The 27,996-nt window shown below is 38.8% G+C and overlaps 1 protein-coding gene across 22 annotated transcripts in view; it reads left to right on the top strand.

Moving 5' to 3' along the window:
* SEMA5A (semaphorin 5A) overlaps positions 1 to 27,996 on the top strand; it is a 348,961-nt gene that overhangs the window by 86,495 nt on the left and 234,470 nt on the right. For 13 of the 22 annotated variants that reach the window (XM_065052681.1, XM_065052686.1, XM_065052685.1 and 10 more), the window contains one exon: positions 19,447 to 19,542. The gene's annotated coding sequence lies outside the window, so the exon portion shown is untranslated. Of the gene's footprint in view, positions 1 to 16,237; positions 16,392 to 19,446; positions 19,547 to 27,996 lie in introns of those variants that run through there. The other 9 variants (XM_065052695.1, XM_065052703.1, XM_065052692.1 and 6 more) reach the window with 3 other exon arrangements.

A 27,996-nucleotide genomic window follows, 5' to 3' on the forward strand; every position in this document is an offset into this window, starting at 1 on the left:
CTTCAGGAATTTTAATGTAGAAGGATAGGCTCTGGCAAGCATGTAAAGCCATGATACTTCTTTTTATCCTGGTAACTGTATTGTTGTGTTTTCTTGCCATATGCAAAAAAAAAAAAAAAAAATTAATCAGTTAATACAACTTTTCATCCACAATCCAACAATGTATTTATGGTGTTCTGCTTTTATGAAAAATGAACTTTTTATCTTAGATGACTGCATGTCTTTAAAGATAATATCCTTTAACATAACCAAAATTAATAGCTTGCATTTCTTCTCCAACATTTCCTGGGTTTCACACTTGTGCTGGTACCTGAGGTCGGTGCAATTTTCCAGTGGTTCCCCTTCTGACATGTATCGGTCATGCTGGGTCACTTACATATATTGGATTGTTTACCTGGCACTCCATCATTTTGAAACAGATCCATTTTCTGTGTGAGTATACTCACTGTAAATACTGTATGTAGATTTTTTATGAAGGATATTTTATTACTGAATATTTTATTTTGAAAAGGTAATTATCATATGAAGTAGTCCCTGACTGTCGTGTTTGTGTCCTGAAGCAGAGGACGGAAGGCAGATCTTTAATAATGGAGAGCTCTAATGAGAACTGTTCTGTTAATCCCTGAGGAAACCTGGAACAAGACAAAATGTTTCCACTTTAAAACAAAACAATGGATGATGAATGGAAGCAAGTACCCAGGAGTAGTGAAACAAGTCTGTCTTGCATTGTAAACAGCAGTGCTTGTGCTCGGTTTATTTAAGGCATAAGCAAAGTAGTTCATGGAGGGATAGGAGAACAGTGAAGGGATTTGCAGATGCTTACATGCAGCTTCTCTTCAGAGGGACTGAGTGGGAGGAAGGCCGGGTGATAAATGGGCAGTGGTGGCTGGTTGCAAAGGCAGGTTGGAGGTAAAACTGGCATTTGGTTTGGGAAGAAGAGAAAGCAGTCCATATAGGGGCCTTGAAAGTGTGGCAGCTTTTGTTTTTATTTTAAGTACAGCTGAAACTTTCAGAAGTGGGTTGGAAATGGTGTCTTAGTGAAAACAGATGTGCTAGGAGAAGGCTGGTTTACAGCCATATATCTCACTGGATGAGAACAGGTCACAGCTGTGTTTCACAGTTAGTGAGGGATGTTGTGGTATTTGCACATCCTTTGCATTTCACCTTTCAAGCACGTTTTGCATAGATGGATATGAAGGACCAGGCTTTGGAAAATGTGTGTGGGAAGATTATTCATATATTAGAGAGAAGGTCTTGAGTTTCAGCTGCCTTGTGTATTTCAGCATGAGAGAATTGACTGCATGTAGTGTTCCTCACCCTCATGTCTGTCCATGGCCTTAATCTGCAAGAGCTTCCAGCTTGTTGAAATATTGAGTGACTTTGACAACTTCCTTGTTTGTAGAAAGCATGTTACATATTATTCTCACCTGTTGTGGAAAGGTAGTGGAGATGGCACGGGAGAAGGTGCTTTAGAGAAGGGGCTGCTGAAGAAGTTACTTGCAGCTGCATGCTGAAAGAGGAACATCTTTATCACTTGAAAAAAAAAAAAACAACCCACAAACAAACAGAAAACCTCCACAAAAAACAAAAACAACAGCACCCTCCCCTCCCCCAAACCCCAAATGAAACAAAAACAAACAAAAGCAACCCAAAACCTACAAAAGATTTTTAAAGTATAAAGAATTCTAGTGCTTTTAGACAATTGTGCCTCCAGGAATTACGGACCTCTAGGAAATAGTTTCATTTCTCAGGGAATTTTCCCAAGACTTAAAATGCTAATCACTTTACAAAGTATCTTTGGGTAAACTTTGATGTTTTCAGTGTGGTTTTTACTATGAGCTTTTGTAATATGGGAGTATTCAAACTTGTTCCTGGCCTCAGATTCCCTTCTTCCCTCTAACCTTTGTGTGCTTCAGAGCTTGCTCAGCCCATGGGAAGTTTGGCACAAAGGAAGAGGACACTGGCAGTGTTTGGAGATATATTCTGAGTATTTCTGTATGTCCCAGCTATTCCCAGTGGTTTTTGATAGATAGGAGAAGAAGTGCTCCAGCACTTTTTGCTAGATATTTTGTTTTGATTTATTTTTTCTGTTTTACTTTTCAAGAGGAAGGAAGTTTTGTTTTGCTTCAAGTACCCTTCTGTTGGTCCTGCTTCATCTGGTGAAGTGATGGACTATTGATGACTGTGACCAGTACGTAGAGAAAGTTTTAAACTACTAAGCAGTTACCATTTCCAGACATTTTGCTGGAGAGTTTAACTTTTCCAGCATCCAAACTGAAAAACTTGTGCTCATGTTGGAAAAAAGCAGCTGCTTCTACAGCTTCTGAATAATATGCTGAGAGCTGCAACTGAGTGAAAATGAAGGGTCATAAAGTACAACAAGGTTTGTTGTAAATAGTGGCTGAGTGTAAGCAATGCATTTCAGGCACATCAGAGGTGAAGAAACTGTCCCCACATCACATATTTAGCAGGTGAGAGATGTGCAACTGGTGCTCGGGCCTTCTGTAAAAGGGGTACATAAGACTCATTGCTGGTATTTTTCCCTGTGCCCAGGAAAGCATTTTTGCACTGCACTTACAGTCTGAGGACTACTAGCTGGGGAAATAGCGTAGATCAAACACAGAGTGCACAGTGGTCCTTGTCATTAGGCCGTTGGTTTTTCGCGGTTTGGTGGAACAGCTGCTTTTTGTAATCAGATCTCAGTAGACTGTAATTTTTGACTGGCACACTGAGAATGGATTAGTTTAAATATCTTGATGGTGATGTGGTTAATCCCATGAGCTGATGCCTAATACTTTATCATTCTTGCAGGCTTAATTTTTTTTTGTTTAAAGATTTTTTTTTTTTGGAGGGAGAGTGGGGCTTGGAACATAGATTGTAGCTCTTTCTCTGCTTCTCTTTGCAATATTTGCTTCTTGCAATTTAGAGGATGTGTTATCTGTTCTCATCAACACCTTGAACACTGGCCCTTTTTTTGATTATTATTTCTCTTGTCCCTGCATTCTTATCTTCATTTACCAAATTGTTCTGAGTCATGGCTGCTGCTTTCAGGTTTTTCCACTTTTCTCTGAAGTTGTACTGTTTGTCACTGTTAATAATACGATCTGTAGTATTCAGTTCCGCACAAGGAAGGAACTTTGATTCGTCCAGTCCAGGAACTGAAGCTTTAGCAAAGGTAACTGTCCTCCAGGGTGACTTTGTGCCTTGACTTGAAATGCTTCTGAGATTCTGAACTTCAGTATCCCTGTTGCATACTAGGCCAGGATGAAGCAGCGGCTCTGCAAACACAATCGATGGTAGAAGCTGAAATGACAATACATTGTGTATATGTCTGGATTTTAGAAAACTAAGGTTCGCTAAAATCGTGCCTTGGGATTCTTGCTGTTGTTTTTTATTTTAATGTATGCTGCAACCTTTTATTCTTAAAAGAAGCAGAGTTGTTTTAGTTCTGAACTAATATGTGATGCTCAGAACTAGGGATGAAAGAGTTACTGAAATTTTCTAGTAACTGATTTTTCCCACTGTTTTAAGACAAAATGTTTTGAAACTTTTTATATAATGGTTTTGATTATTATGATAAGTCATTCTATCATTGCTCTATATTTTATATACATACAAGCGTGTATATATGTATGTATGTTAGAATACTTGAATTTTAAGAGTGATGGGAGATGATGTTAGAAATAGTACCTGCATATTTCTTTCTCTGTTTCCGTGTGATTTACATATCCATGAACACATCATAAAATATAATTAAATGGTCATCTCTTGTGTTTAGGGGTGGTGGTTTAACTTCTGCTTTCTTTTGCTTACCAACTCCTTAGTATTAAAAGTGATGTTCTAGGAAATGGGAAAAACAGTGCAACAAAAAGAGATGCTGGCATACATAGAAATAACTATAAATATTGTCTCCTTTTCTCCTTTTGTAGCTGGAAGTGACCAAGTTTTCATAGGACTTTAGAGAGAGTTTAGTAAAAATAAATTCCGGATGGGCTTAAGGGATGATTTTCATTGAATTGCAGCTTTCTGTTGTATTTTGAACATATTTCTCCTTTTGGTTCAGTTTAATAATCCATAACATAGAAGTGGTTCTTAGAGCCGTTTTTCAGGACTAAGTTACAAGTTTTTTTAATGAAAAATCAGGAGGGAACTCAAAGCTTGCCATCTGCAGGATGAGGTACTAGCATTTAAAATTAGTTTTTGGTTTGAATATCTGGTGGAGAAAACTCTTTGCCTTCCACAGTGTTGCAGATGATATATTTAAAAAATAATTTTGGAAGAGTTGCCATGATATTTGAACTGTAATTTGACCAATGTTGCCATTCAGAAAAATGTTTAAGAACTCCAGTGGACAACTTACCTTTGTTTTTGTTGGTCTTTGAAATGAGAGCTTCAGGTGATCCAAGATAAATAAGGGAAAATTACATTGTAAAATTATGTCATTAAAGGAGTTCAATAAAACACTGAAAAACCTTTTAAAAGTGGGCCACGAATCATGTGTTTACTAGAATAATTTTATTTGGGGGTGATTTATTGCGAGTGATGATGTGTTAGGCTTCAGAAATACTGATTTACTACTTTTATCATATGTTTGAAGTTCAAGAATTCCAATACCTACAATGCATTTCAAAAAAGAATCACTCTACAGCGTATCTTTGAACATAAGTACAAGATCTTCTGTGAAAGGGGAGAACATCCAGTATTTCAATAAATATAAAGGATTTTGCACCGTGGTCAGTTTTCTTGAGGATCAAGCATAGTTATTGCCTTGAAAACAAGAGTTCACCCACATCTTCAGTTAAGTCAGTCTTGTCTAAGTCTGGAACGTCACTTTGAGTATGGAAAGAATTGAAATGATGTAACTTGTCTGAACAGAGCAAGTTGTCAAAATCCATCCAGAGCCATTCTTATGCAACAGGTAGTTCTCCTCCGTTCTTTGTCTCATATCCCATTTGTTTCAGAAGGCCTTATTGTGTTTTGTAATATATAAATAGAGTCACTTTGTGAAACAGATGGCTTAAAAATAAGACTGTCTGAGAAGAAAGAGCAGATGAGTGTGTTTCTGCTGTAGGATGAAATTATTGGAAATGCTGGATTTATTAAAAATCTACTTCCCTCACTACCTCTCCCAGTATTTGAAGGGTGAGCTTCATCTGCTGCACAGTACCAAGTGTCTTGCTTTCTGATTGTCTGTCAGTATTTCTTATGAGGTGGAGAACTGGCTTCCTCATTAATCCTTTGGGAGTAATTACAGGTATTGAAAGGCTGAAGCTGGAGCTGAATGAATTCCAGTCTTGTTTGTTTGGTGTTTTGTGGAGACCAGTGGGAATCCTTATAGTGACCTGAATGGAATTTTTACCATGGCTGCTACTCTCCAACTCTCCTTGTTCCTTTGCCATGGAGGGGACAGCTCTGGCATCTTAACATTTCTTTTTTTTTTTTTTTTTTTCTCTAAGGAGGTGGACCACACATTGGAAGTAGTGTGTCTCTAAAAATAGATTTAAAGAAAACAAAAACAACTCCCCTTGGTTATGCTGGTGCAAATGAAGGTGATGTTTCTTCTGAAGCAATTTCTATAGAGCATGTTCTAAAAAAGGAGTGAGAGCTTTACATCGTTCTGACTTTTTCCGTATTTTCCTTTCTTTGAATTGTTGACACACAGAAGCAAGTAAGAGAGCATTAATAAAGCACTGACTTAATGTGTTTGTTGGAAAACAGGCTAATGCAGAGTGGGAGAAAATGCCTGAAGAAACAAACGGTGTCCCTGTGCAGTATATAACATACATAGTTAGCAGGACTTGGTGAGCAACTAATAGGGACTTCATACAAGTTTCCCCACAAGATTTCCACCATGCGCTTTGGGGAGTCAGAACAGAGGTGCTGTTGAGCAGTACTAATTGCTTTTATTGACTTTGCATCCTGTTGTGTAGATGAGATGCCTGGAAAATGAGCTTGTTAATTTTGCCACACTGTTGTCAAAAGACTGACATTTTCTAAAGGTGTCATTCAATAGGTGATAGAGAAAATATTGTGATTACTGTAACTTTCTTCTTTAGCTTTCACTTATTAATTTCATCTTCTATTGAGAAAGCTGACTTTAATTTACAAAGTGCAAGCAAAGCTCTGAACCTGAAAAAAAAAACAACAGATGTCTTAAATCCCAGTGATATATCATCTGTTACAAACTGTAGCAAATTCTACTGCATTAAAAAAAGAAAAGGGAAACCATAGCGCACATGGCCTATCCCTCAAATTTTTAAGTAACCAATTGCCTGTAATGACTCTTCTGATTTACAGATCTTTCAAGAGATGCAGAAATTAAGCATAAATTGGGATATTTTCAGGAAACAGCAAATAGCACTGTCTCTTGGTGCAGTTTTAAGCATGTAAGAATGTGTAAAAAAGAACAAGATACTTGGTGCCATGTTTATTGCCTGCCCACTTCATGACTTGCCTTATGATTTCTCTTTCAATCTTAGTTTTGATTTCCTTTGGTTATCATATCAGGATTTTTCTCCTCTTTTCTCCTCTGCTTTAATGCCCACCTCTCAAATGGGATCTGCTTTTGTGTTTACAGGCTATGCAGTACTTTTCCATTAACATTATATATGAAAATTAGGTGTTTTCTTGACTACCCAACATAAAAGCAGATGATCCTTACACTCTGTAAAAAATGAAGGCAGCCTGTATACCTAAAACCAGTGTATCAAGAAGTGTTTATCACTGTATTTTGCTGCTAGTATTTTTCTGAGCTGCCATTTAGTGGATAAAAGGATAAGGAATTACCGAGCCACAGGAGCATAGCTTCTGCTTTGTGTTTTCTGCCTATAAACTCCATTCTAACTGCTCTGAGATATATCACTAGCCTGCCATAACAAGATGTGCATAATAAAGTAAAAATAGAGTGCTCATGTTTATTTTCCCTGCTCTGTTTGGTCTCTGCCTACAGAACTGCCCAACACTCTGTCCCAAACCATGCTGACTGCCAGATTGTCTCTTTGCTCAACTTGCTTTGAGACTTTTAAGTGCAAAGTACAAGGCCCATAGGTCTTCTCAGGAAGGGAATGTTCCAACAATGGAATAGAGAAACCTTTCCTGCTTTTTCCCAGTTCTTCCCATTAGTAGTATACAAAACGGTGTGAAAAATCTCTGTGGAAGTTGGTAGAGAAAACTTTTTTACAGATTTTACTGAGTCTGAACCATGTCCTTAAGAGGTCCCTCTGGGGAATGAGGAAGAACTGTGACATAGGTTAAAGTTACAAGAAGAAGAACATTTTTACATATTTGGAGCCTGATTTTGAATAACTGGGGGAGGGGGGTGGGGTGTATTTGGTCTCACAGAGACTAAGTCGTCCAGATGCAACACAGTTCAGACTCTGACTTGAATCTTTTCTATATTATATCACTAGAGGAAAACTCTTTGCATAGATATATGTGGACACACACAAAAGCAAAAAACATCTTTCTATTTTTTTCATCTTTTGGCTTCAACAGTAGCAGATAAACTGTGTTTTGGTTTCTTTTCCACCACTGAGAAAGGAGTAGGGAGATAAGAAAAATAAACAAAAATGAAGGAAGGGGAAAAAGAAAATCCAACACAAATATTGATTCTATTTATTTCTTTATTTATTTATGAAATGGGTGGATTTTGGAGAAGAAAAGATTTTTCTGTTAAGAGTGTAGTATGGTCCTGAGACTGGTTCAAACAGTTGCGTCATTTTAAACTGATTATGACAGAGCAGAGCAAAGAGGCTTCTACAGTGTCTGGTAAAAACATTGTCGAGTACCCTTCTAGGACGCTAAGGCTTCCAGTATGTCAAGGCTGCATATTTACAAGAAAATCTCCCCTTTTGATTAAGTCTTTCTTCCTGTCATTTAAAGGAAGGAGAATTTTGAGTTAGAATTCTGTTTAATCAGAGTGTTGACCATTGTTCCCCCCAAGGGGAGCAGCTGGATGTGTGAAGGTGTGTGTAGTGTCATGACAGCAGAACAGCACAGGTACAAACCCTGAGGAGAGGGAGGTGCCATGCACAAAAAGAGGCGGAAATAGTCCTCTGTTATGGCAAGAGGAATTAGACATTTCTATTCTGTTCACAGGTAATTCAAAAGGGTCTTTGTATCTAATCAGATTTCTGGATGAGAGAATAAGAATGCTTCCTTAGGTTAAGGTTGTAAGGAAGCTGCGAAATGTATCCCCGCATCTTGTTGTCTAAATTATATAAAAAACACCACCTTCAGATACCTGACAAAACCCCCAAAAGTGAATTGTGTGTAGTGTATTCCTCATCTTTGTGAAAGCAGTGGCTTCACCATGAAATCTTTTTCTTAAGAGAATCAAAGCAAGAAAAACAATGAAAAAAAAAAAAAAAGAAAAATGAAACCTCAGCAGCTGCATCTATATGGGGAACTACAAGCAATATTTGTATCTACATTTAGTGCATAGCATAAGTAAAGGAGAAATTTGAAGTGATCTGGGAGTTTAAATGTGCTTTCACATTTCCTGATGCTTTCACGTTTTTGTTCAGTTTCATCTCATCTGTGATAGTGATGGTAAAATAGTACAATTATTTTCAGAACTAAATGTATATTTTTATGTTATTACTTTAATTTTATTCTGTGTAAATCCCATTTTAATACTGTTTTTATCTGGGATAATTTAGTATACCTTTCTGTGTGGTCTAATTCACAATACCTGTGTTACTGCCTCCAGCACAATGTCATGTGAGAACCACATTAATTTGTTTTGAAAAAAATCCAGACCTTGGAGTAGAAAGAGAATAGGTTAAGTTGTGGGGTGTGTAAAAGCACTTGGAAATGCAGCATGGGCACCACATGTATATGTTTAGTCAGTGGTAGAATCTGAACCTTATCTTGACAAAGCATGATTATCTCACAGATTTATTTGTGGTGCATGTTTCTGTTTGCTTTGTTGCATTGTTTCAAGTTCTCTTACCTTTGAAAGAGGATGAGAACTTTGGAGCATGGCAACTTTTCCAGCAGTCTTATTTGTATTTCTGAAGGGAGTACCAGTCCTAACATCAGGATTTCCATATCAAGTCTGGGTTTGTCTTAGTTCTCTCTTCTTAGGTTTTCTTAGGTTTTCTTAGGTTTTCTTAGGTTTTCTTAGGTTTTCTTAGGTTTTCTTAGGTTTTCTTAGGTTTTCTCTTCTTAGTTTGTGCTATTTATTTCCTGCGCTTGTTCTAGGAAAATTTGAGGGCCTTGCTCTGGTGCAGATGTTCTAAATCAGACGCCTTTTTCTCCTTATATAATTACAAGTGATCAGAACCAGCAAAATTGTACAAATGGTTGCAGAAAAGACATACATCCTCCCATCCTGTCCTAGTAAGCAAAATCTTCTGTGTCACAGTGCAAGTTGTTGAAAGTTCCTAGAGGCATTTCTAATAGAAGTTTTCTGTTTATTGGGCAGTTTGCTGCAGTTAGTTCTGTATGTGTTCCTGTTTCATACTATTAAGTTGTGAATTAACATCTAAATTGTAAGTGTTGCTTGGTGAATTGTCAAAGGTAATGAGAATCAATACCAGATACTGAAGTTAACCTTACATTTTAATAAATACCTCAGGATAATGTGCTTAATATCTCTGCATACTTTTCTGCCTAAGTTCTCCCAACCACTTGAGTGGTTGGTCCCCAGCACCAACTACCAAAACCTCTTGCTGTTATGTTTTCACAAGAAAAGAGTAACTCAAGCAGAGTTGAAATACAGGAGAAGAATCAGATCCAGGTGTTCTTTTTTTCTGCTGCCTGAGGTGACCATGTAGGACATCAGTGTGGCAAATGCAGAATCATGTTCTTCATGCTCTACTTAATGGTTTAACCTTCAAAAATAAAAAAAAGTGGATGTAAAAGGAAAAAAAAGGAAAGTGAATGTAATATGCCACTTGAAAGTAACTATAGATTCTGCAAAGACTAGAGATAGTGAAGGAGGGCAAGGAGGGTTGTGAAAGGAAGATAGCGGTGGGCATAGTACAGAGTAATTCTAGGATCTGCTGCCTTCCTTGTCATTTAAGCTGAGTGCACTGCAGGGGACAGTAGATGTTTGCTTTTAATAACAGCTTCTGTTGAACTAGGCATTGTCATGAAATTCTTGAAAAAGTTCCTACTTGTACATTAGACTTTTCTTCCTTAATTTTGTTAGCACTGAACATGTGAAAAAAAAAAAAAATCTGTTAAAGGGGAGCTTGTAAATTATTACACGTGTCCTCACTGGGACGATGCCCAGGACTAAAATATTTTCCTCTGTATCTTTGCTTTGCCTGAGGCATTTGTGATTGCTTCAGCACTTGGAGCAGCCAGGGAAATGGGAGCGTGCATGCGTGTTGGGTGGCAAAGGGAGGGACAGGCTGCTAGAACAATGCCAAAGCATTGAATGCTTTCACTGCTGATGGGGAGAACATTTGGCCCTGGGTAAGACTATTTCAGACAAGTCTTGGAAAACGTCCAGATCACAACCACCATATTAATGCTATCTCTACAACCACCTAGAAAACAAAACAAAAACCAAAAATCAACCAAACCAACCCCTCAAAATAAAAGAAAACCCACAGCATTTGACTTCATGGTGAAGAGAGAGTGGAAGAGCTAAGCAGCTTGCTGTGGGAAGTGGGGAGCATCTATCAGTTTGCAGTTTACAGTACCAGATGGACCTGTGCCATGTGTTCTGGCTGTGGTGATGGGTATGTCAAGTTTTGTCTTTCTCTTGTGCATGTTGAGATGGAGGAAGGGAAAGCATCCATAATTGAAGAAGATCAATCTAAGCCAAAAAAAAAAAAAAAGGCAGAATATGAAAGCACTGTAGATTAAAAACTCTTGTTAATTCTCTCTCTCATTCTTATATCATAAGTGATTCCTGTACATTTGGGCTAGGAATCCAAATTGTTTGAAGCTTGATGTATTTCCCCTTCTGTCCCCCTGTATTGTTTAAGAACTTTCCCCTCATTTGGAAGAAGAGAGTACAGATCTATTTTTTTCCTGATACATCACAACTAAAATTAATAGACTCACCCAGTATTTCATAGGGTCTCCTGTCTTTAAAATGGAGTGGATATGATTTCTTTAAATAATTTTTGAGCGTTTAGACTAAGAAAGTGGATAAGCCGGCTTGTGGAATAAACCAACATGTGTGAAAACTGGCACAGTTGTTAAAACACTGTACATTGTAATGGCATTTTGTTGGGGTATTATTACTTCAGCTGCACAATTACAGAAGCCTGCTGCATATTAGCAGACGCTTTGCTCATAACCTCAAGCTATATGCGCTGAGTTATTTTCCTCTTCAGACTATCATCTTGGATTCTCCCTGACTACATATCATGTCTTTTTTTTTCTCTGTAGCAGTGCATGCTGTAGGCAATAGTGAGTGTAATACTTTCTGCATTGTTAGGCAAAGGCAATGAGCATTATCAGCAGCTGCAATATTCAGGATTGGTCTTCTCGTTATTATTTGGCATCTGCAGTACCTACATGAATCTGTTCAGTCCTGTTTCTCCAGAAGGCAGCTGGGCTCTCTGACTGAGAGAATGCAGCCATAAAGCTTTCCTGAAATTGTCACTATACTCAGGAGTTCATCCTTAATTGGAACTGCAGTTTTCACAGTGCAGTTCACTGAGGTATGTAAAAATGTGCATTTTGTTTAAAGAAACAGGAATATGTTAAACATCTTCACATTTTTTAATGGTGAAATGGGGACACAGCAAGGTTCTCAAGACTGCACCACAGATCAGTTGCTGAGCCAGATATATAACCCAGGTCTCATAACCCCAAGCTTCATCCTTGGTCTGCTGGCAAGCAGATGTCTCTGAATTAAGTATACTACAGAAAACATATCAGCTGGTATCCTGCAGTACGGAAAATTTATTTCAGAATAGTAAATAAAACCCAGCGTTTTCCTGGGGTTTGTGGACTTTTTTTCTCTAGAAGTTGTCTGTCATCTAAGCTTCACTTGAATTTTTTAAAGCTAGATTGAAAAGGTTCACTGGCTTTTCACAGAATCACAGAATGGCTGGGGTTGGAAGGGTCCTCTGGAGGTCATCTAATAAATCCACTGGCTAAAGCAGGTTCACCCAGAGCAGATCACACAGGAATGTGTCCAGGTGGGTCTTGAATGTCTCCAGAGAAGGAGACTCCACAACCTCTCTGGGCAGCCTGTTTCCGTGCTCTGGCACCCTCAAAGTAAAGAAGTTTCTCCTCATATACAGATGGAACCTCCTGTGCTTCAGTCTGTGCCCGTTGCCCGTCCTTCTATCATTGCGCACCACTGAAGAGAGTCTGGTCCCATCCTCTTGACACCCACCCTTGAGATATTTATAAACATTGATGAGATTCCCCCCTCAACCTTCTCCAGGATGAACAGACCCAGCTATCTCAGTGTCTCCTCATAAGAAAGATGCTCCAGGCCCCTAATCATCTTCATAGTCTGCTGCTGGACTCCCTCCAGTAATTCCTTTTCCTTCTTAAACTCAGGAGACCAGAACTGGACACAATATTCCAGATGCAGCCTCACCAGGGCAGAGTAGAGGGGCAGGATAACCTCCCTTGACCTGCTAGTCACACTCTTCTTAATGCACCCTAGGATACCATTGACCTTCATGGCCACAAGGGCACATTTTTGAGTTGTGGTCAACCTGTTGTCTACCAGAACTCCCAAGTCCTTCTCTGCAGTGCTGCTTTCCAGCAAGTCCACTCCTAACCTGTACTGGTGCCTGGGTTTATTCCTCCCCAGGTGTAGGACCTTGTACTTGCCCTTGTTAAACTTCATTAGGGTCTTCTCTGCCCAGTCCTCCAACCTATCCATGTCTCGCTGAATGGCAGCACAGCCTTCTGGTGCGTTGGCCCTTCCTCCCAGTTTGGTATTATCAGCAATCTTGATGAGGGTGCACTCAGTCTCTTCGTCCAAATAATTGATGAACAGGTTGAACAGGACTGGACTTAATTCTGACCCCTGGGAAACCCCACTAACTGCAAGCCTCCAACCAGCCTCTGCACCACTGATCACAACCCTCTGAGGTCTGCCATCCAGCCAGTTCATGATCCAGGTCACCATGCATTCATCCAGCCCGCACTTCTTGAGGAGGTTGTGAGGGACGGTGTCAAAAGCCTTGCCGAAGTCAAGGCAGACAATGTTCACTGTTCTCTTGTCTATCCAGCCAGTCATACCATCACAGAAGGCTATCAGGTTGGTCAAATATGATTTCCCTTTTGTGAACCCATGCTGACTCCACAACCTCCCTGGGCAGCCCGTTCCAGTGCTCTGTCACCCTCACTGAGAAGTTGTTTCTTCTCAAATTTAGGTGGAACCTCTTGTGTTCCAGTTTGTGCCCATTACCCCTTGTCCTATCATTGGTTGTCACCAAGAAAAGCCTGGCTCCATCCTCGTGACACTCACCCTTTATATATCTGTAAACATTAATGAGGTCACCCCTCAGTCTCCTCTTCTCCAGGCTAAAGAGACCCAGCTCCCTCAGCCTTTCCTCATAAGGGAGATGCTCCACTCCCTTAATCAGTTTCGTTGCCCTGCGCTGGACTCTCTCCAGCAGTTCCCTGCCCTTCTTGAACTGAGTGGCCCAGAACTGGACACAATATTCTAGATGTGGTCTCACCAGGGCAGAGTAGAGGGGAAGGAGAACCTCTCTCGACCTACTAACCACCCCCCTTCTAATACACCTCAGGATGCCATTGGCCTTCCTGGCCACAAGGGCACAGTGCTGGCTCATGGTCATCCTGCTGTCCACCAGGACCCCCAGGTCCCTTTCTCCTACACTGCTTTGAGTCATGTCAACACTTTTTTTCTTATAGGTGAAAACTGTAGAAGAGTTAGAAGCAGCACACTGTTGTATTTTGAGGAAGAAAGGAGATTTCTTAGGCAGATTGTTGCATGGTATACTTTGTGCGATATTAAAAAAATAAAAAATGCCCCTCCCCCAAAACAAACAGACAAACAAAATGCAAAACAACATGACACATCTATTGAATTTCATCTTAAGGACACACAAAAATGCTAGAAACATTAATATTTATCTAAGTCTTGTAGATATGCACACAAATCTTGTGTAAACTATGCTACAGAGTTTAATAAGTCTCTTCATTGACTTTCATTATGAAAGTTGATTTCTCTGGTCATGAAACTCTCATCCACTTATGTTGTCAGTACTAACATGACTTGGCTGAAAGGTGTTACTCTTATCAGTATGCTAGACCTAGAAAAGACAGTCTGGATTATCAATCCAATGAATTTAACATTCAGGAAAGCATGTTAGTGTTTGGAGTTACGTAGACAGTGAATATCAGTGGCAACAGAGCACTTAAAATGTCCTATAGGCTTCAGCCAAGCACAGAAAAGCACAAGGATAAATGATGTCAAACTCAAGCACAAATAATTTCAGAAGAAGTTTTGCTGTCAAACTGAAGGAGATCAGATTTGTATCAGAACTGATTTATTTTAAACAAAAATACTCAGATGTGTAATTTGCAGAAAGTTGGATAAAGGCCATGTTTCCCCTACTCTTTGGAGTCTTCATGAAAAACATGACTTTAGTGGGAGCAGACTGCAATAATTTCTCTTTTTTTTCAGTTCTTCTTCATCTCTGCCATTTCAAAGTATGTAATACTGTTCATTCTGTCAGCGGTCTTAATAATGTCTTATACTTTAAAAATTAGTATTTTGGGAATCATGGTGGTTTTTGGCAAAAACTAAGTGCTGCACTTGGACTATAAATCTGTGACGATTAGTTAGAAGGTTAAATTTACACTAACATGTCTTGTCATTTTGACCTAGATGGGGTTAAAGCAAGTAAGCAGGGCAAGTTCGGTGGCTTTTCATGAACTACTATTAGTCAAATCCCTGCAAAACAACATAAATGTTATGTCATTCTGTTTTATAATAATCAGCCAAAGAACTCCGTCTGACTGGTGATTTCACATGTTCTGATCTATGTTTTCCTGTCAGTAATACATTTCCTGTCCTGGCACTCCAGCCTTCACATTTATTCTTATTTTGGCCTAGCGAAGAGTAAAGTAAATAGAGTTAAAGTTGTGGGTAATTAATTAATCTAATTTTCTTTGTAGGGACCATCCCTTTCATATGAAACTGGAAACAAAAGATACCGTGGCCATTAATATAGCTATCAGTTTGCAGAATATGACCAAAGCCCATATGCCTGAGTGTTGGCATGTGTTACAGCAAATACGATTAATCTGCTTTATGGGACTCTTCTTTTAATTCTTTTCTTCAATGATGATCTTTATATGAGCTGTGAGTGGTTTTTTTTTGTTCTGATTACGTTGGTTTTACCATGCTTATGAAGTAAGCCTGGCAAACTCTGGATGAGTCAGATCTCTTGTGAACGTTATTTGTGCATGAGTGTGTACGTGTCTGTGAATGTCCATAGTTCCTTGTGGCTTGGAGCTTGTGTTAAACAAGGCAAGAACAATGCAGGAGCTTAAGGGAGTCATGGTACTGCTCCTGTTTTTCCAGGTGTTATTTCTGAGTTGAACTAGAAGACATGTCTTTGAAGACCTGGATGTTTCCTAGCCCTACAAGTGAAAGGAATACAGGAATGGGTGTAGCTCTCCGTACATTGACCTTTTGCTCTGCAGCGTGTCTGCCTGTTTGAGATGTGTTTGTGTGGGCTGGTTCAGTGATCTCAAAGAGTGGTGGCCAGAACATGCTCAAAGATGTTACTGTTTTTTCTTTTGTTCTGTTTTTTCCCCGCTAAGAATTCCTACATTTATTTTGTTTTGGTTTCACTTTACTCAATATTGTGATTTGAAAGGCAAATAAACAAAATGCAGCTTTAGAGGAAGAGTATTTCTATTTCTTTCACGTTCCTTATGCCTAGATTTAGCTTAATCATTGCCTTCTTTCCACATCCGTTCTTTAGTCCAGCAAATAAGCTGGATTTAATGAGATCTCTTTCCTTATGTGAGGACCTCTTCAGCATGAAAAGAGATAAATAGTAATATTAGCTAGCGTACATTATAAGGAGTAATGTTAGCTTTTGTAGAAGGAGCCCAAGGTTGTATACAGCAGCTGTTCTAACCATTCATCCTTGATTCACCCCTGAAAGTGGGATATATTTGCATAATGCAGGCGTTTTTTGGAGAGAGGGAAAAGGAGGGAGATATTTGTATATTTTTTTTTATTATTATTTTTCCTCCCTCCCTCTCAACTTTGGTATGCTTTCAGTTTTGACATGATTTTTTTCTCCTGCTGCCAGATAGAAACAAAAGCAAATAATTTTGCGTAGATACCGAGGGCACTGAGCTGAGGAGAAGACCCATCTCCCTGGTGCTCCTCACAATCCTACTTCAGCCCCATCAACATCAGCAAAGTCACTTGGAGCAGCTTGCCTAACTCAAATTGTGGAGTGGAGCAGGTATGTTCTTGTCCCTTTTAGTATTCTTTTTTGCCTTGCTACGTGAGCAATGGTTACCATTAGGTATTGTCTGGAAATCCTGGGTGCCCGGGCAAGCTCCCAGCTGCCTGGGTGAGGCGAGGTTGTTGCTGCGGCAGCTGCCCCAGCAGCGCCGTGTGGCTACAGCAGAAGCGGGAAGTCTCAGCTTGCAAACCAGCCGCGGTGTCTAGACGTGCTATGATTATTTCTTTGCCCAGTTCAGTGTGTAGCTAAATATCTTTCCAAATCTACTAGACAGATGTGAGAGCGGTGCCCGTATCTGTATGAAAGCAAAGGCTGTTAACTGCGTGTGCGCTTTCCTCCACGCCCGCCCCAGATTTAATCATACCGCTTGGTCGTACTGATGACTTCAGTACCGTATTCTAAACACCAGTGGAAAACAGCACTCCTATGTGTTTATTTTTAAATCTAGTGAAGGTTTCTGGAAAACTTCTACTAGTATACACTTACCTATATTTTTATCAATTTTCAGAACATTTTTTTCCTTGTTCATTTTCGATTAACGTGCTTCTGGGCAAATAAAATGTACCATGGCTGATTTCCTGCTTTGTGTGCTTTGTGTCACTGAGAGTTGAGAAAAACAGCTATTTGAAAAGTGAGTTTGGCTCCTGTTTTGCCTTGTTCATTTTGAAAGAAAAAGGTAGGAAACAGAGGCAGGGAGCACAGATACTGTAGCCTTTTTGTTTTAGCAGACGATGCTAAACCAAAGCAAAAGTAAAATAAAACATGGTTGTATACCCCCAAATAAAAACAAAACCACAAACAAACAAAATCCAAAAAACAAACCAAACAAAACACCACCACAACAATAAAAACCTGATGTGTTTTTTGCAATCAGTCTTCTAATTTTGGTGCTTTAATTTACAATTTCTGTAAAATTGGTTTGGTGTGGGCTGTGTAGGCCGAGTTAGTCTAACTTTAGCCTAGCTAAATGAATACACAGGCTAATTTCTGATGTTACCCTACTGTATTGTGCCTGCTGAGGGTGCTACCACAGTCATAGAAACCGCAGGGTTGCCATATTAAGAGGTATAAGGGAAACAAGACATGACTGTATATTTAGACTCTGCTTTCCAGTTTTGTCTAGGTAATTCTTAAGCTTAGAATAAAAATAAACTTGCTAAAGTTTTTATTTTGCTAGAATAAATCTGAAGTGCTTATGTAGAAGTAGGAATTGTGAAATGACTGGTGAGGGGACAGTAGGCAGGTTCAAGTGCATACAGAAAGCACTGTACTGTCAGGTTTGTTTAGAAAAATTGAGGTATACAGCCTTCTTTGTAATGTTTCAAAGCACAATAATTCAGCTGCTCATTCTGGTGTAGTGAGTGCATGCATAAATCACTAGCACACTGCATATTGGAGATGGGATGCTTGTAGTTGTCCATGGAACTTGCTGCATGGTAACAGTTATAATTAATTATTTGACAGACTGAATATCTCAGGGTACTTTGTCATCAACGTGCATGGGTGGCAGGTCGTTGTGCTGAGGTGTTCAAGTATTCGCTGGTACCTAGTAACATAAAAAGCAGAACTTGGTCCTTTTCCAAGATTCAAATTTGTCCTTGCCTTTTTGAAAAGTGAGGGGCAAAGAAAAGTAGATGCAATATCTTCTCAACAATATAAGCTTCACCTATCACCTTGGACTTGAAATTCAAAGTGACCTTCCATCCTTTAGCTTCAGTTAATCCCTATGCCATGGAGAAAGCTATGTAAATCTGCTCTTGACAGATTCTACAGCAGAGTTTGGTACTGCTGAATTTTGTGGAGGGGTGTGTATATGTGCACATATCATAGAAATTCTTAGTTTGGTAGAAAATATGTAAATTATAAAAAACTGAAGTACTTGGTGGTAGGGAGCAGGAGGTTAATGAGAAATTTTGCAATGGCGCATATAAATCTGAATCTTTGCTGTCTAACCTGGAGAGTCCTTCTTGCTCATGTGATGTTTCCTTGCTATAAAATGTTTTTATGGAGTACTGCTTATGCGTTCGGCAGATTTCCTGAGACTTTCATAGATCAGAAAAGTGCTGGAAAAAAAATCACAAACACTTCCAGACATCTAGTACAGTCATTTTATATAAGTGAGCAAACAGAGTGGAACAATGACTCCTTTTTGCCTCATGCCTCCGATTAGGTTCAAGGGTGAACTGTTGATTGCTAGTGTATTTGTTCTGTGCTGTAGACGTTCTTAATCAAAGAAACAAATGCTTAAATTGAATGGACTATTATTGCTTTTTACTTCTGAAGTGAAGTACCTTTTTGTTGAGGTGTTGAGAGCAGGAAACTTCCATGTGATTCCCATCTTGCTGTTTCAAGTAAAGGTATTTACTTGAAGGTATTTACTTGAAACAGCAAGATGGGAATCACATGGAAGTTTCCTGTTCTTGGTTGATTAGCAATACCTTCTTTGTTTCATTAAAGAAAAAAAGCAAGATAATTTTTTGAATGATTATATTGTCTTTATCATCCCTATAAAAGGGTTAACACCTTGAAGTCTTCTTAATGATGCATCTCTTTTTCTGGATAATGTATTTTGTATTTTTTTGAGACATTAGACAGTAACTGCACTTTTCTTTTGAACTTTGTTTTATGGAAAGATGAAAGAATAGTAATGTTTTGCTGATGTGAATTTTGTCACAGATTTCACTTGGGGACAGATTTCAGTCCACATTTTAGGCCTGTTAATTTTAGTGGTGATTAGGGCACCCAGTGAGATTTTTACAGTGAGGATTTTTCTCAAACTCATATGTCCCATGGATTTTAGTAATTCTGTGACAAGTACTCTTCTTTTCTGATTCTCATCCCATGCTGCCAGTTATTTTAAAGAATGACCTTTTTTTTTCTTCGGCCTCTTTCTGTTTGGTTCTTGTTCACGCTGTGTAGTTCAATGCCTTACATTTCTAACTTATTGTCTTGAAAGACAGATGTTTTATGGCTGCTATAAATGTCTGAGAATTGCTGATGAGCTGTGTCTTCAATACCTATTATTTCTCTTTTGTGTTTCCTTATCTCCTAGGACCCTACAAGGTAGACCCAGGACCCCACTGTGCTAGGCTCTGCATAAACGCTGAACAGAGGCAGTAGATGACTACAGAGGGATGGTGACTAAAAGGTAGGTAAGAGACTGTATTTTGTTCAGTAGATAGATGGTGATGCCATGGAGTGATTGTAAGCTGCTGTTTGGAAAAAGTCTTTTGAGGTGGCTTTAGAGACCATAACAGGTATTTTGCCTTTCTCTCTTCCCTTAGCTAAGGAAATGGAAGAAATTTAAATGGGAGGAATGCAAGAAAAACTACCTGCAATTATCCTTTTTTCTTCCTCTCTTAAATGATGCTCAACTTCAAAAAACGGATGTTTATTTAAAGAAAAACTGAAATGGCAACTGTAAGAGTAACATGTTTGTAGGTGGCAGAGACACTATTTCAGGATGCTGTTTTGGAGGCTCCACACAAATGCTTACCATCAGTCTGAAAAAGACTTAGGAAAAGGAAGCCTGTATGACTAAATTACAAGGTAAAGGAGACTATTAAAAGCAAGAGGTCATCTTAAAAAAGCTGTGGCTGTGTTAGAAGAAGTAAATAGGACCCCTATCAGGCTAAACATAAAATTAATAAATGCTTTTTTTTTCAACCGCACCAGTAGCAGGAGGCCAGTTGAAGAGTCTGTGGGGTCTGTGTACAATGACATTATGAAATGAATGATCTGAGATAAAACCATGACAGAAAAGTAAATAATTCTTGTGTGCATGTGCTCACCACTGAAAAGCGTGGGGTGGTTCCTGTTTTGGATCTCTTCTTATGGGAGGCTTATGAGATTGCCTTTCTCAGCTGGAAGCATTTGTAGGAGAGATTGTGGAATGAATTGCCTGTTCCCAATTTAGCGGATCCAGATGTAGTTTACCCATGTGTTTTTGGGAAATGAAGAGTGAAATAGGCCAGCTACAGACTGTGGAGTGCAACCTTGTGCTTTAAAGTATCTCAACAGCTGAGAACTTGAAGATGTCTAGTTATATGCCATGTTCTAGAAAATATTTATATGGAATCAGGTAGCCTAGAAAGCAATGGCCCTATTGTTTAAATTGAATGAATTAATTAAAAAATTGGATTAGTGGCTGTTTTAGAAAAGACTTGCGATAAATATGATGGATATGTTGAGAAAGAATTGATTTCTGTGTAGATGGCTGATGATGAGGAGATTTATAAATAGGTTAATATTAGCCTTCAACTACTTGAAGGCTGTTTACAAAGGTGATCAAACTAAGGTGCTTAGTACTGGTAAAGTGTGTAACAGGGGATTAACATACACAGATTTAAATGTTCTGATTGTAGGAAACTTTTTTTTTCACTAGAAGGGTAGTGCAGCACTGGAAAAAGTTACTCAGGGTTGGTGGTATTGTGGGTGGCATCTCTTCTGGTGGAGGCTTTCAAGTCTTAGGTGGACAATGCTGCAGCTGACCTCACCTACTGTGGCTTTTATTGGTTGGTCAGGCTGGAGCTCCCTTCCAGCCAACATTTTTGTGATTTGAAGTCAAGTCTTGATAAACTGCTGTGGTCCTTTGAAGGAGATAAGCAGCGTGCAGTTGAAAGAGATTTTGTGATGTGTTATTCTACTTAAATTTTGAAAAAAGCACTATGTATTCAAAATCTTCTCAAAAAGACTTTTAAAGGAACTGAACAGGCACAGGTTAAGGCAGAGGATTGCCAGCTGAATAAATAATTGTTTAAATGGTAAGAAACAAAACACCTGGAGAAAAATGTGTTGGAAAGCACCGGTGGATTTCCACAGAGATCTCTGTGAGTGCCCAGGGGAATCTTCATAAGTGCCTTGGAACAGAAGTCTGCTGACCAGGTTTGACTCTGAAACTAAGTTATTCAGGGCCAAAAAAAAAAAAAAAAGCTAAAAGAAAAGGAGGCAGAATGAAAAACTGCAAAATAAGCTTGTAAAACTAAGTGGCCATTAAAATGGTGGTTGAAATTCAGAGTCAGTAACGGGAAAATATTTTGAGCTGGCCTGACATCCTGGGACTAGAATCAGTAATCTAATGAAGAAATCAGGAGCTGCTCTGAGAGACATCAAAATGTCATTAGGCCACTCTTTAAATCTGTGGTCTGTTTGTGTCTTAAATATGGTTTGATGTTCAGGTGTCCTTATCTCAGAACAAGTGGAGTAGAACTGGAGAAGATTGAGAGAAGACCAACAAGAATGAAGGATGCAGAAGGAGTCCATGGAGTATCTTCTGTGCAAGAACAACAAGCTAGATGAGAGTCTTGAAAAGAGATAGCAGCCAGATGCTGATGCTAGATAAAATCACAAGAGCTGTGGAGTGTGTGGATGGGAAATTAATACTCAATGCCATCTTATTTTTGTATTAGAAGAGATATCAGGTGAAACAGACAGGGGACAGTTTCAAAGCTAGGTAAATAAGTTTTTCTTTGCATAGCGTGCAAGCCAGTTCTGAAATTCCTTGCCACAGGATGCTATATATGCTACATGGTTATAAAGAGCTGCAGAATGAAGTTTGAAAAGGAGGTGGAAAAAAAAGGAGGGGAAAAAAAAAAAGGAGGTGATAAAGGTACTACCTCAAAGTAAGGAAGTTACTGAGCTGCAAGTTGTGTAAAACTATGTGGCAAGTATTTTGGGGGGAGTGGCAGAAAATATTTCTCTATGATTGCTTTGTTTTTCACTGTTCCCTTAGACATCTTCTCTTGGCTGCTGTTGGAGATGGGGGAGTGGGTCAGGCTGGATATTTAGTCCGAGACAATTTGGGCTAAACATCTGGTCTGGCCAGCTCTGCAATTCTTATGTTCTTTTTCCAATTTTTTTTTTTTTTTTTTTTTAACTTACTGTGTTCCCTCTACAGTCTGTACTGCATGTCAGAGAGCAAGGAATTACCAAAACACCTTTTTCTTACTACATAAGTCCTAGTGACACCCACTTCCATGTACAGTGAGTAGACTTAAAAGGCAGAGATGAGCAAGGTGAAAGGGCAAAGAAGATGAGAAAAGAGTACTTTTGTGTTTATGAATTAGCTTGAGAGGCAAGGTGTTTGAGTTGTATTATGATGATCAAGGGGGCAATGCTAAAAGTGACAGGGTTGCATAATGATAACAGTTGAAATGGCCAAAACAGATAAGGCTACTGGAAGAGAGGGTGTCATGGGAGAAGGTTAGTGGAAAATAGGTACATTGAACTGAAGGATTTGAATGGGAAGAGGTAAGCAAGGATGAGAAACTATTGAAGAAAGTTCTTAAGAATTAACAGGTTTCTAGGAGGTTAGAGAGAAGCAGATACTGGGAATGAAAGCAGCAGTGTTGTTGGTTTTCAGTCAGTGATTTATGGACTAGAAATGGATCCATGCAAGTAGGAAAGAGTGTTCAAATTTCCTATACCAGTATGTGTACTTCCTCTGGAAAGTTTTCCAAGGAGACTTGAAATCAGAAAACATGGGAGGGGAGAACAAAGTTTTTTCATTAGATTAGAGAGGGTAGTTGCTCTCGGTAAAAATGAATTTTGTTAAAAGAGTAGCAAAAGTGAGACTAAACCAGCTGAAATGGAGACTGAAAGGATTTCTAAATAACATGGCCAAGATGACATGAGTATTTCAAATAGTTATGTACAGAGCCCTGAGGAAAGAATATTTTCTTGCAGGAAGAGGGGATACAAAGATGTTGTATCAGATAAATGTAGAGGAATTGCAGAATAAGAGCAGTTACAAGGGAAAAAAGAAGAGGAGCATAACATAGGTCATTACCAATTAAAGGTATTGCTTAGGTCAGCCATTTCTCTACCCACCTAATTCTTCCAGTTTATCCATCTGTGAAGGACAGTTCTTCCTCACGGCTGTTCTGCCTTTTCTGGTGTCTTCCTTGCATTGTGTGTGAAGTGGTGGGAGGTTTCCCTCTGTGCCAGGCTGGGGGAATTTTAACAAATGAAGCATAACAATGAAAGTCTCGTTAGTGGTAGTTGTTGTTCTTTGTCAAAAGGAGCCTGCTTCAAAACAGCAATAGCAATTTCAGAGTGGAATGAAGGAGCTTCATTCTCTTTCAGAATCTCTGTGTCTGGTATGTAAAAAAGTGGGACCACTGAGCTGCAGACAGCTTTGTACTGGAGTGATGAATTGCACAGTACTTGACTCTGCATATGAGGTGAAGGAGATCAGAGAGGGATGGATGAGGTCGTTGTGTCTAATGGAAAGACCCTTTGTTTCTTGCTACAGAGAATGAGACTCTTCCCATTAAAGCCTTTTGTTAAATCTGTGAGATTAATGGCATCTAGAAGCAGGGATCTAACACATAGTGTGAAACTAAATGGTCTTTGATTTATAAATACAATCTCCTTTTTTTTTTTTTTCCTTTGGCTTTAAAGTCTAGTTAGGAATAATGTTCAATGTGCCCCACACCGGCACGACTGTCCTCCCCCAGGTCACAATTCTTGCAATAGATATGCTGCCTTTAAGTATTCCAGATATCTTTCAATTGCCTGAAGTCTCATGGGTTGCTTTCTCTTGCCTTGATCATTGAAAATGTCAAAAGAATTGGTAGAAAAGGGCACTGTTTTGAGGCCCTGTGAATTGTCCCTATTGATCTGGGTCTGGTGTTTTTTTTTTTTTTTTTTTTTTTTGTCCTTGTGACACATATTTTTACTTGCAATGTGTGCATTAATATAGTATGTATAATCTATTTGCTCTGGAGGCTATTTCTGCAAGGCCACTGCAAGCAGGTTGGATTATTTTTCACTCAGCTTCAAGCTGCATCTTAATAAAATATGGTGGAATCCATTCCTGGAAAACATGCAAGATTGACAGCCCTGGAAATTGAAATCCCTCTTTACCATGGACTAGATAGCACAGCCTATCTAGAACAAACTCCATGTCTTGGCAGTGCGACTCATCTCATGATGAGATGACCTGTACTTCAGTTATTTATTATTTAAAGAACACTGAAGTTTGGCAAAGGCTTTGCACAGTGACAGTGTCATGTTTCAATTTGTGTTTTCAACATTTTTCTGTATGTTGTATTTCTTACAGTGACTTTAAAAATCAGAGAACTTTGAGCTCTGCTTTGGGTTTCCCATGTAAAAGAGATGTGTTTGCCTATAGTTATATTATCAATTGTAGAAACTGATAGGGCTGTAGTGATTTAACTAATGCATGATAAAACATGATATTTTGTATTCCAAAAGTTAACCATTTAAAAGCCAGAATGCATCATGGTGACTTTAGCAGTACAGATTTTCTGCTAGATCACTCTGTGGCTGTCCCATCAACATCATGGTGAAGTGCTATGTAATGTAGGAGACAGTTGCCCAGGTATGAAAGGATAGAGGGTACCTGTTGTTGTATCCAGTTTTGGGACTCTTCAGTAGCATGCGAGTCCCATCCTCTCTCTGGAATGACACATGCGGTGGTAGAGCATAGAAAGCACACCATGCTAGAAAGTTTGTTATTACTTTTTAATAAGTTAAGTATCATTCACACTTTAAATCTGTCTTCTTGAGTTATGTATTTCCTAACGCTGCCATAAATTGCCAGTTTTTACTTGGCCAGATGCATACAAGATCATCAAGTTTCTTGGGTTTTTTGATGGTGTTTGAATCCAGTCTCTTTTCCTTTTTGCCCCTTTCTAGGTCAAATTCTGCATTTCATTATTACACAGGGCTTCAAGTGGAAAGGCTTTGCATCCTCAGCATTTTTCTTTCTTGATTCCAACAATTCCATTCCATAGATCCTTCTAATAACTATGATGCTTGTAGCTCATTGCACAAATACTATGTAAACCAATGCTTTTCTGCTCTAACTTAATAATTTTTCAACACCACACCTACAGCCAAAGAGTAGGTTTTAGTTGGTTGAACTTTTATTTGGAAGACATTTTATTGTACGTCTGTTTTTCCTAGTGTCATTGCAGAGGCCATTTATGAGGGTGTTTGTTTGCTTGTTTTTGTTTTGTTTATTTGTTTGTTTTTGATGGCCATTTTCCTTGGTATTCCTTCTGGAGGTTTATGTTTGAACTGTTTTTCTGGAAGTACATTTAACAACACATCTTTCTGTATTAATATGCAAATTACATCAATGCAGAGACTTGGTAAATAAAGGAGAAGGAGTTTGCCTGCAAAGGGATTACAGAAGAGCAGTAGAGGTGAAGATTGTCAGAAGTAAAAGCATACTTAGTGCCACTGACAGACTGAGGAAATAAATAAAAACAAATAACATGAAAGGAAAGGTAGTGTTCTAGTATTTTATTTGTGTTTAAATTAATACCCTCTCCTGCTGTTCAAAGAGGGTTTTGGTTACCTCAGAAAGGAGAGGCACTGAGCTCTACAGTGACTGGAGAGCTAAGGGCAGATGTGTCAATAAGCCTCGGTTTGTAGGGGGCTATTACATTCCCTTACTCCACCGTCTCGTAGAGCATAGTGGAAGGCAGTGTTCACGCAGTAGGAGAGCTGGTCACCTGTCTTGGGACACATCATGAAGGAGTGGGCTACTCTACAATCATTTGCAGCATCTCTAGATTTCTTATTTACTTAGCATGTGGTATGTGGTGTGACTCTGCCATGTAACCTACATGATGGGCACTGAGTGGTCCTGTCATTACCTCCCAAGACTCCGTGATGAAAAAGAGATGAGAACCAGTAAAAGTCTCAGTACAAACCTCAGTTGTCAATGTGAAGATGCTTCTAAAGGATCTGGTGAAGCAGCACTTAAAAGACTGAGGGGCAGGCAGGCAAAGTGAAGTGGAGGATATACTGGTCTACCTGGGGGAATGCTTATTGTGGGCTGTTGTCTAAGTGGGCATGTGGTCCTCCCAGCAAAGTATATGCCATTCAACCATAGCATGTCAGTGTGTTGATGCTGTGGTTATTTGTTCATCACAAGACATGAATCCCTCATGTATTCATTTGCTTTTTTTTGAGGAATACAATAAGTGATGGTCTTAAGAAGTACAGAAAGTACTTCAAAAAGACATACAGGCCATACTATAAGGCTTTTGGGTATGCATCTTGGTGGTCTGAGGCAACACTAGCTAAGGATGTTTTGACTGCAGGTTGTCCTGCTTTTCTTGGTGGTGTGCTGGAGAGCTGGCACAGTGGGGACAGAGGTTTTCCATAGACTATTGCTATGACACTGGTGAGTGTATTGTGTGGCATAAAATGTAGGGATGGTCAGGAAGTTTCCCTTGAAGCACCTGTGGTGCTACTAGAAAATTTGAATGGAAGCAAAACAGCCTAAGAAAGCTGAAACAGTGCCTTTATTTTTAGAAAAATCTAAGGGAAGACATAATTGTCCTACATGTTCCTATTTATAAGCTCAAGGTGACTTTGACACTTTTGGAATCTTAGATTCCTCAAAAGGAGGAGTCTAACATATGTTTCCATGTGTGTAATCTGTGCATACGTAATATTTTCTAATAAGATTCCAAAGTGCTAAATAAAAAATGACGCTACAAAGCTTCAGAAGTCTAAAGTGATTTTGGATATGATGGAGACATCAGTGACACTTCATGTAATTTAGTCTTTGACTGATGGAAACTGTCAGTTACTGAGAAGCCATTGGGAAAGATGTCACCAAACAAATTGGATTTCACAACATTGTTAGTTTGTGAAATAACCTTACAGAATAGATTTTTTCCTGTAAGGTCTTAAATGGAAATAATTAAAAAGAGCATTATCATTAACAATTAGATAAAACATGGAAATGTAAGTTAAAATGACTTTTAAAGAGGATATTTCAGATGTAGGAAAAGAGAGTATATTTCTTTTATTGAGACACAAATACACAAAGCATCGCAATGTATGCTCTAAAGGAAACCCACAAGAGGCTTCTGTGTATTGAAACAAATATGCCAAGAGCCATTCCTCATTTAACCTTAGGTTATTTGACATCTCCTTATTCATTGTTTGACAGCTTCATTGGGTGCATTCCACTAGATAGCATATTTCTGTTGTGTCAAGTTTTAGTAGTTATAAACAGACTTAAAAATATAACTTATATTTTTAACAACAAAGTTGGCAGAAGAAAATACAACTATGATTTATTCTCTTTAGAAGGATTTTTTTTTTTTCCCTATCATGCCATATCTTAGGATCTAGCAAAAAGTAAGCAATGTTATATTGACAAGAAGTTCAGTTATGTGCAGGGATGTTTCTCAAATGTGTGAAACCTTTGGATGTGAAACCCTGAGGTTTTAAGTATAAGCATTGTACTCATTTTGAACCTTGCCATTTGTTTTCAAAGACTTTGATAGAGTAGATATTTTAGCTTTAGAATGATCCTTAGAAATCTTTGCATCTTCTATTATTTTCAATTTTACCTGGTTTATTTTAGGAAAGGATTTGTTAACTTGTTTTTTCACTGGAAGTATAAATTATCTGTATCTGGATTCAGGATTTAGAGGAAGACTAACGAAAGGTAGATTAACTGTCAGAAAGATCCAACAGAAGCTATAGTTTTCCCTTAAGACTTCCTATTCCAGGATTCTGATAGCTTTGTCGGGGTTTCCTGTGTTTCTGATGGACATCTTTAAAAGCTGGCTTGCTTAGCCACACATTTAATGTTCCTAATTTAAAA

Source organism: Columba livia, chromosome 2, assembly GCF_036013475.1.
Source record: "Columba livia isolate bColLiv1 breed racing homer chromosome 2, bColLiv1.pat.W.v2, whole genome shotgun sequence".
Lineage (NCBI taxonomy): Eukaryota > Metazoa > Chordata > Aves > Columbiformes > Columbidae > Columba > Columba livia.